We start from the raw sequence: 21,155 nt of genomic DNA, 5'->3' as shown, positions 1-21,155 counted from the left end.
TCTTTATAGAGAGCTTAGGACTCTAAGAACATTAATGTTAAATTATGGTAAGATTACAGGTCCATTCATCTTTTATAATTTCATTTCATAATTATCATTCTGAAGTTGTTCCTCATCTCAACGTTTGGAATATTGTAATAATGTGGTAGGCGTGTCTTGAGGTACCTTCCCAACCACACCCATATTTTCTGAGAACCATTTCCCCTCCACCTCATAAATCAACACAGCTATTTGTGTACCAAACAGGACTCTACCTGTTGGTCACAGTTGATTGAATGAGAGGCTGTCAGATGACAAAAGTTGGGCCAATCATATATTTTCTCCTGATATTTTGGCACATGGACTGCCAGAAGAATGAACAAATCTGTTTTGGAAGAAGTACAGCCAGAATGCTCCTTAGAAGCATGGATTGTGAGACTTCATCTCATGTACTTTGGAAATATTATCAGGAGGGACCAGCCCCTGGAGAAGGACATCATGCTTGGTAAAGTAGAGGCTCAGTAAAAAATAAGAAAGCCCTCCAGGAGATGGATTCACACAGTGGGTGAAACAACGGGCTCGAACATAGCAATGATTGCAAGGATGGCACAGGACTGGGCACTGTTTTGTTCTACTGTACATAGAGTCACTATGCACTGGAACGGACTCAATGGCACCTAATAACAACAGGTTAGGACAGACTGGAACATTTGGTGTAGAAAGAGACTTATAAACAGATGTGCATTTGGTTGCCAAGGGTGCTATTTTAGGGATAGTTGTGATGGTTCATGTAAAAGTGAAGCAGAAAAAGCCTTTCCTCTTCTGGGAGAAAACATGGAGACTAGGGAGAAACATATCCTGTGGCTCCAAAGGAAGATGAAGAATAAAACTGCTTTGGCTCCTGGTAACATTCCTGTACCATGCGAGATTGACGTGCATACCCTTAACTACCCTTGAATTCTATGAGAAATTTCTTATCATCTATAATATATTTTTTCTCTTTCATTAGTTTGAATGCTGTGAAAAACACAATTACCTACCCAAAAGTCATTCCCAACTCCCTTCTTCTTTGTCTCCTTCCATTGTGGAGGCTGGAAAATCTAAACACTCAATTTCCCAAGTTTTCTTCCACCTGAAGCGCTAAGAAAACCAATGAGTTTTGACCACTGACAACTAAACAGAGGGCTACAGAAATATTTCTGGGAAATGATTGGCTTTCCTTAAAAGGGTACAAATGTAGCTGCTGCTACAAATTTTTCCTTCTTCCTGTACTAAGCAGAAATGTGATATCTGATGGTACAGTAGGCATCTCATATTTTTGTATATGCATGAGGAATTAAGAGCAACAATAACAAAAACAAAACTTATATAAAAAATAAAGTCTGTATTTGTCCAAGCTTTGTGGCAGAGCTTAGCCAGGTCTACCTTATTCAGTACTTCTCAGGCATTGTAAATAATGGATTGGGCAGCCCCTAGAATGGTCATCATTATATGGTTGCATTGTGACTATACATGTGGCAGTGTCTAGTTGTTATTGTATGAGATGTGGACATGATGGGGCTGTTGACAGAGAAAGGACTCATACCCAATGCCTCAAATCTTAGACCCAGGTGATGGAGCATACCAAATAAAGGTTTTTGTAAGCATTTAAGGTAATTATGCTGGATTTTAGGGTTGTGTATGACAGTATTCGTCTTGATAAAATCCTTGATTTCCGCACTCCTCCCCATCAGGTTCTCTGATTTCCAGCTCCCCCGAACTCTTAGTATTCATATTCTGATCTGCTACATTTATTATGTGTTGCATAGTTAACTCTTTTATGCACATGAATGATGAGATTCTGTTATGCATTAGTAAGCCTGACTCTTTCTAAAAAATTAGAATGGTAATGAGCACTGGTGTGGGGTACAGTGATGCTCTCCTGGGATAGCCAGCAAACATTCTGGTGTAAGATCACTATTCACTTAGTCATGGTAGCAAGTTTACAATGGAGAAATAGTGATCATACTTATTTCTTCTATTTATTTGAATTTATGACTAACATATCACCCCATGGATAGAATTAAACCTCCCATTAAAGATATAGTATCCTCTATATTCATCTATTTTTCTGTTTCCATAAAGAGTTACAGCCTTGGAAACCCTATGGGACATTTCTACTCTGTTGTATAGGGTCGTTATGAGTCGGAATTGACTCAACAGCAGTGGGTTGGGTTTTGGTTTATATTCATCTATTTATACATAACCTATCTCTGGCAATACCCTTAGCAATATACGGACCTTTGTTGGATTGCAAAATTGGCTAACGGTTCTGCAAGGTTCTTGCCAAAAGATAATAAATACTTCCATTCTTCTCAGCCAAGCTCCCAAAGTCAGTCTTTAGAACTGTGTGAGGTTATGAGTGTATGTTTGTGTCCACCCTTGTGTATCTTTAATTCCCATTTAAAATTTCCAGCCAATGCCATTATCCTCTTAACATTAAAACTGAGGGCAAAGTCCTTGAAAAAGACACTCCTATTATTTCTGGTCTCCTGGTTTTGATAGCCTGGTGGTTATATAATCTTTAATATTCTGAGATGCATAATGTATCATGCTCTTTGGCTGCCAAAGAGGCATCGGAGACAGATGGGATGTTTAATGAGAGGGAGGCAGTTGAGACAGACCCTGCTCAAAGCTGCCTGGTTGGGATGGCAAACATACATCAGTATTATTTGAGGTCTGCAAAGAGAACCATGAACCGAGAATTGGGGGACCTGACAAAGAATCCGTCAGCCTGGGAGAGCTGCTCATCAGAAGCACTGGGGCCCTGGAAGGTCAGAGGCCAATAGAGCTGGGCCTGGGCTAAGGACTCGTGGAAGAAAGGCTAGAACCCTGCTGAATTATCCCTTGGCCTGGATTGTCAAAATAGGCATTTAGATCATCTGGCTGCTTCACACTCACCAGGTTAAGTATAATAAACCCTGGCCTTGTATTGCACCGCTGGGTCAGACTGGAATTGAAGAGCTGGTCTGAATAGGGCAGACATCCTGATTACCTGGCAACAGATAGATGTGCTGTGAAAACCAATGAAGGGGAGAGGGAAGGAGAGAAAAAGAGAGAGGAGGGATGTGAAGCAAGAGAGGGAAGGATGGATGGAGGGAAGGGGGATGAGCAGAGAGGCAGAGGAAGAAGGGAGAGGCCAGGAGCGGGGAGAGTTGGCAGAGGTGAATTTAACACATGAAATGGGGAAGAGAAAAGAGAAAAAATAGGTGGAGATGGAAAATAAGGGAGAAAACAGGAGAAAGAAGGAAGAGATGACAATTACAAAGTGGGAAAGTAAGAATATTTAAGAAACAATGAAAGGAAGGAGGACTCAAGCAGGAAGATAGGAGAAGAGTGAAAAGAGAATGAGAAAAGAAAGGGAGGGAACAAGGGGAGGATCAGTCTATGGAAGGCTCTATTTCTCGTGTGTTGTTGTTAGTTACTGTTGAGTCGATTACAACTCGTGGTGACCCCATGTGTTGCAGGGTTTAACTGTTACAAAAGGTTCAATTGCTAATTTTTCAGAAGTAGATAGCCAGGCCTTTCTTCCCAGGAGCCTCTGGGTAGATTCAAACCTCTAACTTTTCAGTTAGCAACCAAGTGCATTAACAATTTTGCACCACCTAGGCACCTTTTTGGCAACCCTGGTGGCGTAGTGGTTAAGTGCTACGGCTGCTAACCAAGGGGTCAGCGGTTCGAATCTACCAGGCGCTCCTTGGAAACTCTATGGGGCAGCTCTGCTCTGTCCTATAGGGTTGCTCTGAGTCAGAATTGACTCAACGGCACTGGGTTTGGTTTGGTTTGGTTTTAGGCACCTTTTTAATGTCCTCAATGCTTAGAGTATTAAAGTAACTAGGAGGCTTATCTCAAGCTTCTCTGACCTGCACCTGTGGGCTCATCAAAGAGAGACACCTGTCAATCCTAGGTGACTCTGCAAAAGGAAAACTAAAGCCTATTTAATGATAGAAGAATGTGCAAAAAAAAAAAAAAAGGTAGCATCAATCTTTGCCCCGCCCCCAGTCTTGCACCCATGTACTCAGGCAGAATATTCCCACCATCCAGGTACTCCTTCAGGATGGCTGTGGCTGGTGGCAGATGCTAGTGTTAGTTATCCCTTTGGGACCAGGGTTTTTAACGCTTTGGTCCCTACCTTGGTTCTAGTGGGGAACTTCGGAGAAGCCAGTTGGGTTTTCAGAAGACTTCATACAGAAAGCAAGTGATAGCCTTACCATGATAGGGCTACCTCATCCAGAAGGATTAGTTTATTTACTATGATGATGTTTTCCCCCAATTCCAGCATTGAATGCATGAGCCCATTCCTCACTGGTCAGTTTTCCCCTGTGGTGTAACAACCAAAATACAGGTTCCTGCTTCCTTTTGGCTTATTTTCTGCCAAGACTTGCTCAAAAAACTGTGGAATCATTATTGGCTTAATTGCTTTAACTTATTTAGGAAGGAAATGGTTAGTAATAACAACAGGAACCAAAATTGCTCCTTTAGCCAAGACTTGCTAATCAGCGCAATGTCATTATTCTTGTTCTTTTGTCATAGCACTTTGTTCATAAACCAGCTTGTCATTTGTTCTCCTTCCCTCAGTTCCTAGGTGAATATGGTAGCTGATGTCAATGTCTGGCCCAGATTCCCTTTGTTAGGCTGGTGCACCCATCCCATTGCTGCTGTGTGTTGGCTGACAGCTGGTCCCTTCTCCTGGAAATTGCTCTTGACCAAAGGGGGCCACCTATACTGGGAGATTGTACATCTCTCCCCACAGCCTGCAGCCACCGAATAACCAACATGGGAGAACAAAAGGCTGGATCTGTTGCCAGGTGGGCCAGTTCTGAAGTGTGATTCCTATCCCAGAAGTCCTGTGGAACCAGGCTGAAGATAGACTTCTGGAACCAAATCTTTGTTGTGCTTCTTTCTGTGTCCCTCTTCTCTCAAGTACACTCTCTCAATAAACTACCTGCAAAAAATTCCCCATCTCAGGCTCTGCTTCTAAAACCAGCTGCTATTGAGTAAACTCAAGGCAGCCCCATGCATGTCACAGTAGAATTGTGCTCCATAGGCTTTTCAGTGGCTGATTTTTCAGAAGTAGATCACCAGGCCTTTCTTCCAAGGAGCCTCTGGGTGGAATCAAAATCTCCAACTTTTGGTTACCAGTCAAGGGTATTAACTATTAGCACCACCCAGGGACTCCTCTGTTTCCAGGGAAATTGAATTGAGACAGTGAGATCGCCACCAACTAAATCCCACATCTAAGGGCAGGGGATTCTGGAAATACTCAGCGTCAACGTGCTAGCAATATCTACCTGCCAAACCATGCATATTTCTGTGAAGTGGTATTTTATAACTTTTTGCTTCCTCAATATTATTTAAACCAAATTCTTGAGCCAGGGTATCTGTGCACAATTTAGTGAGGGTTAGCGTACTTGGAAGCTCATTTATGTACTACTAGAAGGCATTTTCAAAAAATTCCTTCATGACGTCTTCTTTTACTCAGTACTTTGTTTTCTCAATTTAGAAAATCCTGCACCCATCACCTCTGTGTTGTGTAGGAGAGCAAAGTACCCCAAATTACTTAATATAACCCTTGTGGCAATAACTGAGCACTTTCTTCAGCATTGTAGTGTCTACTGACTGTGTTTTCTTTCTGCTTCAATAAGAAGCTCTTAACTACTCTAAGAATTTTACAAATTTACTTTATCTATTGACTATAAGAAAAAAACTATACTTTGCCATAAATTAATTACTACAAGTGCATAATATTTGTTTCTGCCCTAGGCGGTCTGCACTGGTATGTCTTATTAGCATTCCCTGAGGAATATAAAAATAAAGAATGTCGTTGGCATGAAAAATTCATTTATGCCTTTACATCTTCCAATGATGAGGCTTGAAAATAATTTTCCACTTTCTTTGTTGAGTTTGTGTCACGTGCAGCTCCTTCACGTCTTTAAGCCAGTTGGACAACACTGGAATGTAACTTATGGGTGAGTCAACCTGGGTTGCCCACTACAACACCCACAGAGTAAAACATTGCAGATGGTTGGTCAACTTGAAAACAGTCATTTGTATAAGCAAATACTCTAGATTATAATGTTATGGAAGGCAAGAGTCACAACTGATTCATATCTGTGTCCTTGACAAAACCTTCCACATAAAAACCGGTTGCCGTCACATCCGCTCAAACTCATGGTTGCCCCATGTTTGTCAGAGTAGAACTGACCCATAGGGCTTCCAATGGCTGATTTTTTGGAAGTAGATCAACAGGCTTTTCTTCTGAGGCATTTCTGGGTGGGCTTGAACCTCCAATTTTCTGTTAGCAGTTGAGCACATTCATCATTTGCACCACCCAGGGACTCCAAACCTTTCATAGTGTCTTAGTTTTTCAGTGCTGCTGTCACAGAAATTCTTCGAGTGGTGGTTTTCAAGAACAGAAATTTATTTTCCCACAGTTCAGGAGGCTAGAAATCCAAATTCAGGGCAATGGCTCTAAGAGAATTCTCTCTGTTTGCTCTGGGAAAAAAATCCTTGTCTCAGCTTCTCTGTACTTTCGTTCCTTGGTGACCTCCATGTGACATCTCTTTATCCCATTTGTGCTTGCTTATGATTAACTACAGGACACTGTACACTGATACTGCCTCATTAATGTGAAAAAGAAGCCCTGATTCTGAAACGGGTTTACAGTCATAAGTGTTGTTGTTGTGTTTTGTGCCTTGGAGTGGATTCTGACTCATAGCGACACTATATGACAGAATAGAACTGCCTTACAGGGTTTCTTAAGCTGTAATCTTTAAGGAGCAGATCGCCAGGTCTTTTCCTCTGTGGAGCTGAGGAATGGGTTCAAAACACCAACCTTTCAGTTAGCCTCCGGTTTAGCCATTGCACCACCAGGGCTCCTTATCCACAGGTGTAGAGGTTAGTGTTCTAAGACGTATTTGGGGGAGACACGATTCAATCCATATTACATAAAAAACATAGTGACTTGCAAATAACAAGGTATCTTTTTTTTTTTTTTTTTGTACTTCAGATGAAGGTTTACAGAACTAGTTTCTCATTAAATAGCTAATACACATACTGTTTTATGACATTGGTTAACAACCCCAAAGCATGTCAACACTCTCCCTTCTCTACCATGGGTTCCCAGTTACCGGTTTTCCTGTCGCCTCCTGCCTTCTAGTCCTTGCCCCTGGGCTGGTGTACCCCTTTAGTCTTGTTTTATTTTATGGGCCTCTCTAATCTTTGGCTGAAAAGTGAACCTTGGGAGTGACTTCTTTACTGAGCTAAAAGGGTGTCCGGAGGCCATACTCTCAGGGCTTCTCCAGTCTCTGTCAGGCCAGCAAATCTGTTTTTTTTTTTGAGTTAGAATTTTGTTCTACATTTTTCTCCAGCTCTGTCCAGGACCCTCTATTGTGATCCCTGTCAGAGCAGTCAGTAGTGGTGGGCACCATCTAGTTGTACTGGACTCAGTCTGGTGGAGGGTGTCATAGTTGTGGTCCATTAGTCCTTTGGACTAATCTTTCCCTTGTGTCTTTAGTTCTCTTTGTTCTTCCTTGCTCCTGAAGGGGTGAGACCAGTGGAGTATCTTAGACAGCGACTCACAGGCTTTTAAGACCCCAGACACTACTCACCAAAGTAGAATGCAGAATATTTTCTTTATAAACGATGTTATGTCAATTAAGCTAGATGTTCCCCGAAACCATGATCCTCACAGCCTTCAGCCCAGTAATTCGGTCTCTCAGGGAGTTTAGATGTGTCTTTGGAGCTTCCATGACCTTTCCAACAAGGTATCATTTAATGCTTGTTGAATGAATGGGTGAACCTGAAGCTGAAGGATGTAGAGAAAAAAAATCACTATTATCTGAGTATTTGGACAATGGATTTGGCCACCAGTGCTATGACATGCTCAAATGACATAAGTACTTTCTTGGTCTTCACTTATCTTCTCCAAAGGACTGGAAGATCTAAAACCTCAGTCAACTCTCAAATGCTGTGACTAAATATTTTACCTCTCTGATAAAATATTTGGGGAAATTCAACAGTGAGACTGAATGTCTCTCAGAGAAGTGGTTGTATTGCAAACTTTTCATTAACCCTTATTCCCATGAAGAGTAACTTGAATAAGCCAAAGAAAAGTGAATCTCCCTGTGCACGATAATTTAAGGCATGTTGGAGTCCCTGGGTGGTGCAAATGGTAATGTTCTCAGCTGCTAATTGAAAGGTTGGCAGTTCAAGTCCACCCAGGGGTACCTAGAAGAAAGACCTGGCAATCTATTTCCAAAAAATCAGCCATCGAGAACCCTGTGGAGCACATTTCTACTTTGACACACATGGGGTTGCGATGAGTTAGAATTGACTCCACGGCAACTGGCTGTTGTTGTAGCACTTCGTTCCTCAAAGTGTAATTCATGAGCAGCAGAAGCAGGCAGCATCGCCTGTGAGCTTGTTAGACACCCAGCATCTCAGGCTCTGACTCCAGACCTGCTGATCCTCCCAGAGCTACACTTGCTGATTAATTGCATGCAAGTTAAAGGTTGGGAAGCACTATTATGGCAGAGCTGTCAGTATGCTGCCCATACCCCTAGAATCCCTTCACCATTTTTGTGTGCTTTCACTCCCAACAGAGCCCTGGTTAAGACCTATGGCTGCTAACTAGAGGTCGGCAGTTCGAATCCACAGCCAATCTTTGGAAACCTTATGGGGCAGGCCTACTCTGTCCTATAGGGTTACTATGGGTCAGAAATCACTCGAAGGCAGTGAGTTTGGTTTGGTTTTGGTTTCACTCCCAACAGCACGCAGATGTGTCTCTTTATCACAGGCTTGTCCTCAGACTGCCAGAACCTTCTTTACCTTTGCATATAGACAGGAGATGCCTAAGGTTATGTTCCTCAAAGGGCAGCGCTTAACCAATGACTGACAGATGAGACTACAAGTACTCCAGGTCTCTAGGCCTTGATTGAACAGCCTCTCTGTGAGATTGAGCCAAAGTAAAACTCTGTGGGACTTTGCTTGATTTTGCATTTTGCTGGATCTTCTTACTTTACTGATCCCACTTTCTCACTGCCATAATACTATTTCTTCCCTCCAGAAACACCTCCTAACAAATCATTTTCTTTCTATTAATGTCATGCTGGAAAATGTTTAACAACTGGCTCTCTTTGGTGGAAAAAAAAAATCTCTGCTTTTTAGATTTTTCCAATTTGCATGGTATAAATACACCCACACCATCTCCACTACCACCAGTCACCATCGAGGCGATTCCAGCTCATGGCAACCCTATGTGTACCAGAGTGGAACTGTGCTCTATAGCATTTTCAATGGCTGGTTTTTTTGGAAGTAGAACACCAGGCCTTTCTTCTGACACACCTCTAGATGGACTTGAACCACCAACCTTTTACTTGTAGCTGACCACATTAACCATTTGTACTATATGACTGATTTCAAGCTACAGACATGAGGTCACTAAATAGGAAGAGGTGTTCATAATCTGCTCTCGTAAGCCAGTGTGGACTGGTTCCAGCATATCACTGCACATATTCACACCTCATTATATTTAAAACCAATCATTCTTTACAGTAGTTTCTTGAAGAGCAACTCTGTCAGAATTATACTACAGATCACAAAGCAAAGCTTTCTAAAAAATGCATCTATCTGCTTAAAGAGTCACATAGCACAAAACATGTTCCATTTCATTCATTCAGCAAACATTTACTGAGCAATTGCTATGTGCCCATTGCTGTTGTAGGGAAGTGGAAATAAAACTGTGGCTAAGACACACATGATCCCAGTCCAGGAGGAGTTTACATTCTAGCTGAGGGAAACAATACTAATATTACTAATAATTTCAAATTGTGATAAAAATATGCATGAAGCAAACAAGGAGTCAGATAGAGTCCTGGTTGGTTTTCGGGGAATCCGCTTTAAGACAGAGCAGCCAATAAAGGCTCCTATGAGATGTGAAGCAGCAGAAGGAGGAGCTGACTCTGTAAGAGGGGGAAGAAAAGTATCCCAGGCAGAGTTCAAAGCACAGGCAAATGCCTGGAGACAGTAAAGATCCTGCAATGTTTGAGGAACTGAAAAGAAACAGGGTGATTGGAGCAAGTTGCCCAAGCGCTGTTGAAAGGTAAACTATTGGATGGTTAATGTACATATCAGAATGAGCATTGCAGGCCATGGTAAAGAGTGCGGATTTCATTCTAAATGCCTCTGCCATTGGAGAGCTATAAGTAGTGGTATGACTGATCTGAGTTACATTTTAAGATGTTTTCTTGAATGTGTGTAAAGTAGATTGGGAAGAGTGGAAGCTGGGGACCAGTTAGGAGGCCTGGCAAAACCCAGGAGAGAGATGATAATGCCTTGATATGGGTGGATTGGATGTGGCCATTGAAGAAAAGGAAGGAACTAAGGGTGACTCTGGATTTATGGCTTAAGCAACTGGATGTGTGCAAGTTGTACCTCTCTTTTTTGTCTTTTACTAAAAAAAAAAAAAGTTCATTTGGCTTTCTTGGTCATACCTCCCTCTCTTATGCCTTCCAGAATTTTTCTTTTTAGCCAAATGTAGCTTTATGCCCTTTTAAAATTTATGTTACTTCAGATACTCATAGTTTTCTTGAATTTTCCCCACCAATAGCCCATTGTTGTTAAGTTGATTTCAACTCATAGTGACCTATAGGAAAGGCTAGAATTGCCTCATAGGGTTTCTAAGCCTGTAAATCTTTACAGAAGCAGACTGCCACATCTTTCTCTACCCATCCTTAACACCCATTAACCCAACAAAGTCCCACGGAGTTAAGCATAATTAATAAAGAACTCTTGATAGATACCTGGTGAGAGAGGGATTAGCTGTAAGGTCTCCACTACTTTTGTCCCTGTCTTACTTAAATTAGCATAAATTGATACAGTAAAAATATACCAAACCCATTGCCATCAAGTTGATTCCAACTCACAGCGACTCTATAGCACAGAGTAGAACTAAGGTTTCCAAGGAGCGACTCGTGGATTCAAACTGCTGACCTTTTGGTTAGCAGCCACTTAACTACTACACCACCAGGGACCCATGGATATACAGCGCTTTTCAAGCTATCACCTAGAAAATTTGTTACAACACAGATTGCTGGGCCCAGCCCTATAATTTCTAATTCAGTAATTCTGTGGTAAAGTTCAAGAATTTGCACTTCTAGCAAGTTCCCAGGTAATGCTGATGCTGTTGTCGATGGTACTGGGACCCCACTTTCAGACTATTGAGCTATACAATCAAGGTGGCATTGAGGGATCCCCAAAATTTACAAAGAGGGAGATGGCATCCTTAAGGTGTTATTTTTATAATTATTTAATATCCTTTCTTCTCTCAATGTCCTTTCTTCCCCCAGCTTGAAGGTAGTGAATGCCTCACTGGACTTGGCCTGCGAGCCTACTAGGCACGGTGCATAAAATGAGAAGAGCAGCCCTTCAGAGACGCAGAGCACTCTGGGCATAGTGGTGACTACTCACTATAAAGGACAAAAGCAGATGAGTTAATCAGGAAGTTCCTTCATCTCCTTGGAGGCTCATTATTCCTACTTCAGGAGTTCAGACAAGCAGTTATTCTGCTGGAGAGATGGAAGATGAACTGTCTGTAGAAATCTATTCCTGCCAGAGGGGACATTACATTACAAAGAGGATGATCATGCATTATCATTAAAGACCTTCTAGGTTGTTCATTCAAGGATTTTATTTTAATACTGTGTTTATTCAGCCTGCTGGACTTTCCCTTCCAGGTGGGGAAAGCCACAATACAATGACCATATGATTGCACACTATAGTTTACAAGGCTTTTAATGCCTACTACCTTTTTTAAACCTTACAGTAACTGAGTAAGATAAGAACCATTCTTCCCATTTTGCAGAGGTGAAAGGCTTTTGTGAGTTCACACATCAAGCAGGTAGCTTAACTGAGGCTTAAATTCAGGTCTCTTAACTCCTTGTACAGTGATGGCTCCATCAGGAGTTTCCCTTGCTTTCTTACAAAGTTGTGCTCAATCTAAGCCATGAGTTGATGGAGAAACGCCTCAATCCATGGTCATGCACATCCATTAAACTAAACTCATCCAATGGCACACTTTATTGAAGTCTGTGTCATGAGGATTGGTGGGTCTGAGTGTCTGCTCATCAGCCTTCCAGGTATATTTGTTTTGACTGAGCAAGTCCATTGAGACTTTTAGCCCATTTGCTTTGACTGTTGGGAGTAGCTCTCTTTAACAAAAAGTCAAATCCTGCATAAAGGCCACAACAAAATTATTAGGTGGAAGCATAGGAAATTGTCGATTTTTGAACATTTGAACCTATAATTTCATATGATTCAGTCTAATGAAATAATAGCAACTCTATTAGTACAGAGGCAGAATGATGTTCTAGAATGGAAAATGATCTTGGGGTCAGAAGTTCTGGGTTCAAGTGAGACTCTACACATAACACTTGATGTTTGTGAGCTTCAATTTCAACACTGGTAAGATGAAATTTAAAAAAAAATTTTTTTTTTTTTTAAGATGAAATAATAGCAATGCCTACAACTTAGAGTATTGACAGGATGGTGTGATCAGTTACATTCAGCTATGATTTATCAAATGTCCATTTTTTGCCAGGTACTCTGCTAAGTGAAGATACAGTGAGAAGCAAGACAAAGTCTCTGCCCACATTGATCACAGGTTAATGAAAGAGACAGATGAGTAAATCAGCTGTCTCAAGATAGTATGGAAAGTCACAGCAAAAGAAATATGGAGGTTCTGGGAAGATGGTGTTCTGACCCCCCCCCACAAATACAACAAGGAAACAGTGCTTGGCTTTGAGGGACACTGAATTGGGGAGCAGAGGAAAGCAATGGGGAACTGCAGATAGGCAGGAATCAGTGCATCAACAACAAATGGCACTCAGTAGAAAAATCACTTCTCTCACCATCCTTGTCACTCACCTCAGCCACACTGGCTGCCAACTGCTGTGAACTGGGGAAGTGGCCTCAGGGAAAGAGCTCGCTTCCCTAACTACCATACCCCCTGTCTGTACAAAGAGGCAGGACCCCAAGCCTCTACCCTACAATCAAGAAGGCAGACCTCCCTGGGAGTCCATTTGTAGTGTGCCAGCATCTCCCCCACCTGGACACTGTCAGCTGCAAGCCTACTGCAAATTACTACAGAAGGCCCCACAGTGAAGTCAGCTTCCATAGTCAACAATGGGTTATCTAATACAATAACAAAAGTACAAACTGCCAAAGTCAAAATAAATAAATGGGACTTCATAAAAATTAAAAACATTTGTTCGTCAAAAACATTACCCCCCAAAAAAGTGAAAAGACAAGCTATGGACTGGGAGAATATGTTCAGAAACCATATATCCAATAAATATATATAAAATGTCAACAATTTAGCAACAAAAAGATGAATAACCCAATCATAAAATGGGCTAAGGACCTGAAAAGACATTTCACCAAAGAAGATATTCATATGGCCACCAAACACGTGAAAAGATGCTCAAGGTCATTAGCCATCAGAGACATACAAATCAAAATCAAAATGAGATACTACTTTGCTCCCACTAGGATGGTTAAGATTAAAAAACAAAAAAACAGAAAAGAAACAAATGTTGGCAAGGATGTGGGGAAATTGGGACCCTTATCCATTGCTGATAGGAATGCAGAATGGTACAAGTGTTATGGAAAACAGTGTGGCAGTTCTCTAAAAAACTAAAAATAGACTACCATATGACCCAACAATTCCACTTCTAGGTATTCCTCCAAAAAACTTGAAATCAGAGATTCAAACAGAGACTTGTACACCAATGTTCATTGCAGCACTATTCACAATAGGAAAAAGGTGGAAGCAACCCACATGCCCATCAACAGACGAAAGGATAAACAAAATGTAGTACACACATATAAAGTAACAACAACAACAAAAAAAAACAGTTGCCATGGAGTCGATTCCAACTGATGGCGACCAAAAAAAAAAAAAATGTAGTACACACAAACAATGAAATACTACTCAGCCAGTAGGAGAAATGATGTCTTGATACATGTTACAATATGCATCGAACTTGAAGACATGCTGACTGAAAAAAGCCAATCACAAACGAGCAAATACTGTATAAACCAAAAAACCCATTGCCATTGAGTCGATTCCGACTCATAGAAACCCTATAGGACAGAGTAGAACTGCCCCATAGGGTTTCCAAGGAGCGCTTGGAGGATTTGAACTGCTAACCTTTTGTCTAACAGCCATAGCTCTTAACCACTACGCCACCAAGGTTTCTAAATATTGTATAACCTCACTTATATAAAAAGGCAAGAAAATTGAAATGTATAGGAAACAAAGTTTATTAGTGGTTACCAGGGATAGGGGGCAGGAATACTTATGGAGTACTGACTTTCAGTTTACAGTGATGGAAAAATTGCATTGATTAAGAGTAGGGTTACATAGGCAATTATCGAACGTGCTGTCAATAAGTTGTACACCTGTAAAAAACTGAACTGGCAAAAGTTGTGCTGTAAATATTTATAAGAACGACCAAAAAAATAAAAAAAGAGAGAGAGAGAGTAGCTGCCGAGGCTGCTTATGCACAACCAAACACCTCATGGGATTTGATTCCTTGGTTTGGAGGTTTAGGGTCATGGTGTCATGGGACACCTCGGTTAATCGACCTAATAACTTGTTTAGTGCTTCTTTCCTATTTCCTAGTACATTATGTAGTGCCTGGGGTTTTAAAAGCTTGGACACAACAACTGGTCTTTATTCACCTTTAGCAACAGAGGGAGGAGTGTCAGGAATAGGAGGAAGGCATGGAATGTGTGACTAATTGCCTTCATGAACAATTGCCTCCTTTGCCATGAGACCGGAAGAACAGAATAGTATCTGGCTACCATTACTGAACATTTTGATCAAAGATTCTGTAGAAGAATCCTGATCAAAAGGTGAAAATGCAGAACAGAATTTCAAATTCTCATGGACTCCAGGCTTTCTGAAGCCATGAAAGATGGATGAACCCCTGAAACTACTGCCCTAAAATAATCTTTAAACCTTAAACCAAACATATCCCCTGAAGTCTTCTTAAAATCAAACAATAGTTAGCTTAACTAGAGTCATGGATTGAATTGTGTCCTCCAAAAGTGTCTGTCAACTTGGCTAGGTCATGATTCCCAGTATTGTATGATTGTCTACCATTTTGTCATCTGATGTGATTTCCCTATGTGTTGTAAATCCTATCACTATGATGTAATGAGATGGATTAGTGGCAGTTACATCGATGAGATCTACAAGATTAGACAGTGTCTTAGGCCAAACTCTTTTGAGAAGTAAGAGAGAGAAACAAGCAGAGAGATGTGGGGACCTCATATCACCAAGAGAACAGTGCCAGAAGCAGAGCGAGTCGTTTGGACCTGAGGTTCCTACACTGAGATGCTCCTAGACCAAGGGAAGATTGTTGATAAGGACCTTCCTCCAGAGCTGACAGAGACAGAAAGCCTACCTCTTGGAGGTGATGCCCTGAATTTGGACTTGTAGCTTACTAGACTATGAGGGAATAAATTTCTCTTTGTTAAAAGCAGACACGTGTGGTATTTCTGTTATAGCAGCACTAGATGACTAAGACAACTATTAAAAAAGGTTTTCCTTGAGCATTATGCTCTTTAAGAACTATCTATATGGGAGCATATTGACAATAGCAAATTGAAAGATTAGATAGGAACCTTAGGGGGCAGTACATTTATGCTAATGGAGGAGGAACAACTCAGGAAAGGAGGGTGAGAATAGTGGCATAACTGGAAAAATATAATCAATGTCACCAAATTGTACATGTACAAACTGTTGAGTTAGTGTACCTTTTGCTGTGTATATTCTCAAAAGTAATATGGAAACAGAGAGAAGATTGTAAGTAACTCAACCTGTGATGAAGAAGGAAACAGAGGTGCCAAGACAGGAGTACTACCTAGATCAACACTATCTAGAATCACTCAAGGAGTTCCCAAAAATCTAATGCCCGGTATGTCCCATGCACGTGGTCTTTGGATAAGTGAAGAGATATGAGACAGCCTAGGATCACTTGTGAGTGAATGGGTTTTATAAACTGAAAGGGCTGCATTATTTTTTTCTTTCCTTTTTAAAATTTAATTCTATTGTGATAAAATACATATAATGACATGTTTGCCATCTTAACCATTTTTTAGTGTACAATTCAGTGATATTTATTACACTCACCATGTTGTACAACCAGGAGCGCTGTTTCCAAAAGTTTTTAATCACCCCAAATGGAAACTCAGTATCCTTTCAGCAAGATCTTCCCATTCTCCCTACCCCAAGCCCCTGGTAACAACTAATAACTCTCTACCTGTCTGTATACATTTGCCTATTCAGATATTTCATGTAAGTGGAATTTCACAATACCTATCCTTCTGGATCTGACTTATTTCACAGGCTACTCTATCTTGAGATATTTTAAATGATTAAAGGGAAAAGGCACAGGAAATTGTGGTTTTGGCAAAATTGAGAGTAATTACAGATAAAAGCATTGACTGAAATTGACTTAATGGTAGAAAAGGAAACAAACTTTTGACATAGACACCCTGCCTCATTTCTCTATCCATGGTCAACAATGACCATTTCTCAAACAAAGCTATTAAATTAACAATCATTTAATATGCTGGGCTTTTTTTTTTTTTTTTTAAGGGGGAAGGTGCCAGGTATATCTGCCTGATAGATATTAACCAGGATTTGGTCTTTTGCTGTGATACATCATCACTGGGAATTATAGCATGAATATTGGTGCAGCTCTGTTGAAGGTCTTGGGGTAAGGTCACAGTGTATGATGTTCTGAGCTGGGAATATTCCTGGTAAAGGATTTGTAGCTGGGAGCATATGTAGGCATCAAGAGGCCAGCCAAGTGTTTCTTCCTGGTCATCATCTGGGGGCAGGTCATTCAGGCTGACACATGACTAGACCAGTCACAGGATCAGATGAGGACCTACCAGGCAAGATCTGGAAGGGTCAGGTTCATGAGTTCTCTGCCCCTCTTGGTCCTCTGCCTCCTTTTAGAAATCACATTAGCCAAGAGTTGTGGATGCTTATTTTCTACCAGGCAACTTTCATTTCCCCTTAATCTGGGGAAACCACTGATTTTTCTTTGGAGAACTAACTCCCTTTTTAACTATTCCTCACGATTTAGATGGGTTGACTCCAGGTCCTGCTCCAGGGATAGACCCATGATCTGGGTCAGACCGGTTGTCAAATTTCACCCCCTGGTCACAGTATGGCTCAGGCAATGCCAAACAATCTGCGATGGTCCCTTTGCTTCCAATGTTGGAACTTTTGCTGAAATGATTGAGAAGCAGATGATACCATCATTCTATGGGGATAGTTAGGCAACTATAACCTGAGTTTCTTGGGTGCCTGTTATGGATTGAATTGTGTCCCCTAAAAGTAAGTGTTGTAAATCCTAACCTCTATGTCTGTGATTATAATCCCATTTGGAATGGTAGCGTTTGTTATGCTAATGAGACAGGATTAGTGTAGGGCATGTCTTAAGTCAATCTGTTTTGAGGTGTAAGAGATAAACCCTTTCATGGCCATTGGGATGTATGGTTGCCTACCAACATTTTCCATCACACAGATTTATTGGGAAGTTGATTTCCCATTGACAGTGCAGGCTGCCACAAGCCAACGGCTTTTATGACTAAAGCTGAAAAAAACAGGTAGGTGCTGCAAATTACTGTTTCTACAGGGTGTTGTATGATGCGTGTGCATTTTAGTAGGAAAACTAGAAATTATGAGAATATTCATTTGGTACACATTTGTACCAAAGGACTCTGGGGGTAGAACTAGTGGTATAACGTATGTCCCTCTGGTCTCTAAGGGAAGGCTTGTGGGAGGGGGCAAGAAAAAAAATCCATACTACCTACCAAAAATTCACACACATGTAACGATTCAGCATGCTTCCATTAATGAAAACAGATGGTATTAACAGAAAATTCAAAGCTGAACATATTTGTGTCTGGGAATATAAAAGAGATTAAACAAGTAGCAGATATGGAGAAAGAAAGATGTCAAACCACATGAAGATTACCCAGAAGCAGAAACCCAAAGAGACAGGAAAGTTTCTCCAGAGCAGGCAGAGAGAGAAAGCCTTCCCCTAGAGCCAGCACCCTCAGTTCAGACTTCTAGCCTCCAAAACTATGAGAAAATAAATTTCTATTTGTTAAAACCACTCACTTGTGGTATTTCTATTATAGCAAGCACTAGATACCTAAGACAGTGCCTGAGAGAAAATCAAGACTGAGAGAGGAAGGCAGGTAGATTAGTTTGATGACATAATTTGCCTCTCTGGATCCATCTGTGCCTAAAGCCTGGGAACTTCTACTTTCACTCTAGATTATTTGATTTGGATTTTAATAATTTGTTACTGAAAGAACATGAAGTTACTGACTAGAACATGAAGTATTCTATCTTGAAGGATGGAGCATGTATACTTAGCAGCTCCAAGAAGCAGGGCATCAGTTTCAGACAAGAACCACGTAGAAAAGTGATCACCAAACTTTTTCTGTGAAAGACCAGACAGTAAATACTTTATGCTTTGTGAACCATATTGTCTCAATGACAACTCTGTCCTTGTAGCATGAAAATATACATCACCACCTCCTCTCATGCCCATGACCAATATCCCTAATCAGTTATGGGACTGTGCTGAGGTTGGGGCAATGTGTTGAAAAGCTGTATCTTCCAGCGTGGTGCTATCATCGTGCTCGGCACATCTCACCCTTCTTGGGCTACTTCTCCTTCCACTTAAGGAACTTATAGTTCTAAATGCTTTATGTTGTTGTCATTAGCTGCCATTGTCTCAGCACCTACTTGTGGGGACCCCATGTACAATGGAATTAAAAGCTGCCTGGTCCTGCACCACCCCCTTGATGGGTTGTGGATTGGACCACTGTGATCCACAGGGTTTTCACTGGCTGATTTTCAGAAGTAGATCATGAGGACTTTCTTCCTAGCCCATCTTAGTCTGGAAGCTTCTAAATTTGATCAGCATCACAGTAACACACAAGCCTCCAATGACAGATGGGTGATGGTGGTGCATAAGATATACTGGCCATGAATAGAGGCCTGCATGGAAGGCGAGTATTCTACTGCTGAACCATGAGTGCTTTATAGAGGTAATACTTCAAAGTGCAATTACTCACAGAGAACAGGAGAGCAGGAAGGACTGAAATCTTAAGATTATAAAAAAAAAACAAAAAACAAAAAACTTGAGGTATTGGGGAGGTTTGGCCAGGAATGGACCCTAAGGGCTTGAGGATTTTATTTTATTTATTTATTTTTCTTGACAACCTTCATGGCTCACAGCTAGAAGCAGGGTGACAGAGTAGGTAAATGGGGTGGGTGGGTAAACACTTAAAACTTTTGGTATTACGTTATAGGTGGAATTTTCAATTTACTTTTAAAGAAAAACTTCACCTTTATTTTGGGAAAATTACTTTGATGTGGATTTTACTTATGCAAAGGTGAAGCAAAAAGTTCTAGAATAAAGGAATTCAAGGTCAAGAAAATCTAAGCAGCTCTAAACTGGATCGTAAAACTTTGATTTCATTGTATCAACATTTTACAGATTATGCTTCCTCTAGGAAAACATTAAATTCCCAATTCATGCACTGACCCTAAAAATGGTGGTTATCTGTCCTTGGAAGATATGTGTGTCCTGGTTTATACAAAAACCAGAGACCAGGTAGAATAACAGAGATTACACCTGCAAATTCACCCAAGGGTCCCTGAAAGGTAGTGGACTGAGAATGCCGAAACCCACCCTGAAAGGCTCTGCTAAAGTCTTGTTCTCCAGTGTTGTCCTGCTGATAGTGGCCATCATAAAGGGGCTCTTAGGGGAAAGCCAACCAAAGTTTTTGTGTGTTTATTTTTCTGAAGAAAAGGGACATTCCAAATGCCAGTCATCCCAGAATACAGCTGACCTGGGATGGAGACTGAGGGCCTCAGGATCACATTTAGGACTTCAGGTGAGCAGGGGTAGCTCACGGGAACTCTGGTTTAGGGGGAAGTGAGCGGGACTCTGCTACATGATGGCAGGCCAGGAGCTAGCAACAGAGACTGCCAACAGGTCTCCCGGAGGGGTGCTTGATCTATGTATTCTGATATCTGCTGCATCTGCTGTCTACTTCCAGTTCTTTCTATTGCAATTCTCTGCCATTATTTCAAAGTCTCCACTGTCCTACAAACTAAAGAAAGAGGCTGTGCTCAAGCCCAATGAAAGTTACAGAAGGAATCACCGCAGCCTGGGAGAACCCTTCTGAGACAGTAAGGGGTGATTGAAATAAGAAGGGGATGGTGATCCAGAGCCAGCTGACTGGCAAGAGTAACTAGAGAGAGAGATTTGTGGAATATTTAAGCATTCTCTGGGGATGCCGGGACACACCTGAAGAGTTAAATCTTCTAAAGTTGGGGCTTTCTGCAGTCAAACAGGATAAGAGCTCAGGTCTTAAGTTTTAGACATGAATATATATTTTAAAAAGGTAAACCTTATTCTCTAACAGAGTCCAATGGATCTGGGGCACTTGGGACACACATTTGTCTTTACCCAACGTTGAGAAGGCAAGTAAACATAAAAGAGTGATTGGGTGAGACCTCATAATCTTTTCCCTTGAGTTTGACAATGTGTTTATAAGCAGCAAAATAGCTAATGTGGGGGGACCTCAACAATTAGTATAAATAACTAGTACAGTGCATTGGGAGGAAGGGAGAACTGGCCATGCGTCAGAAAGGTAAGGCGAGCCAAGGGTTAAGTGTTTTCTACCCAACTATTCAACAAACCCAGAAGTGAGACAAAATTCAATGGCAGTTAATTAATGGCGTTTTCTAAATATCATAATTACTTGGATTTTTGGTTATTAGTTAATGAGTTGCAAACACAGGCTGATACAATATTAACTCACAGGCAATCTGAATAATTCAATTAACATGATTAGGCAAGATGTTGCCTGGAAACCTATTGTGATAAACAAAATAAAATCTTTTTGGTAAAAATTCCAAGGAAGAATGAATGGCTTCCTGTCCCTTCAAATTGAATTGAAATAATTCAAAATGTCTACCTTTTAATCCTGGGGTTTCTTGTCCTGCCTATAATTGACAAAATTGAGAA

This window comes from Loxodonta africana, chromosome 22 (genome assembly GCF_030014295.1).
Source record: "Loxodonta africana isolate mLoxAfr1 chromosome 22, mLoxAfr1.hap2, whole genome shotgun sequence".
NCBI lineage: Eukaryota > Metazoa > Chordata > Mammalia > Proboscidea > Elephantidae > Loxodonta > Loxodonta africana.
This window is presented reverse-complemented; position numbering follows the sequence as displayed.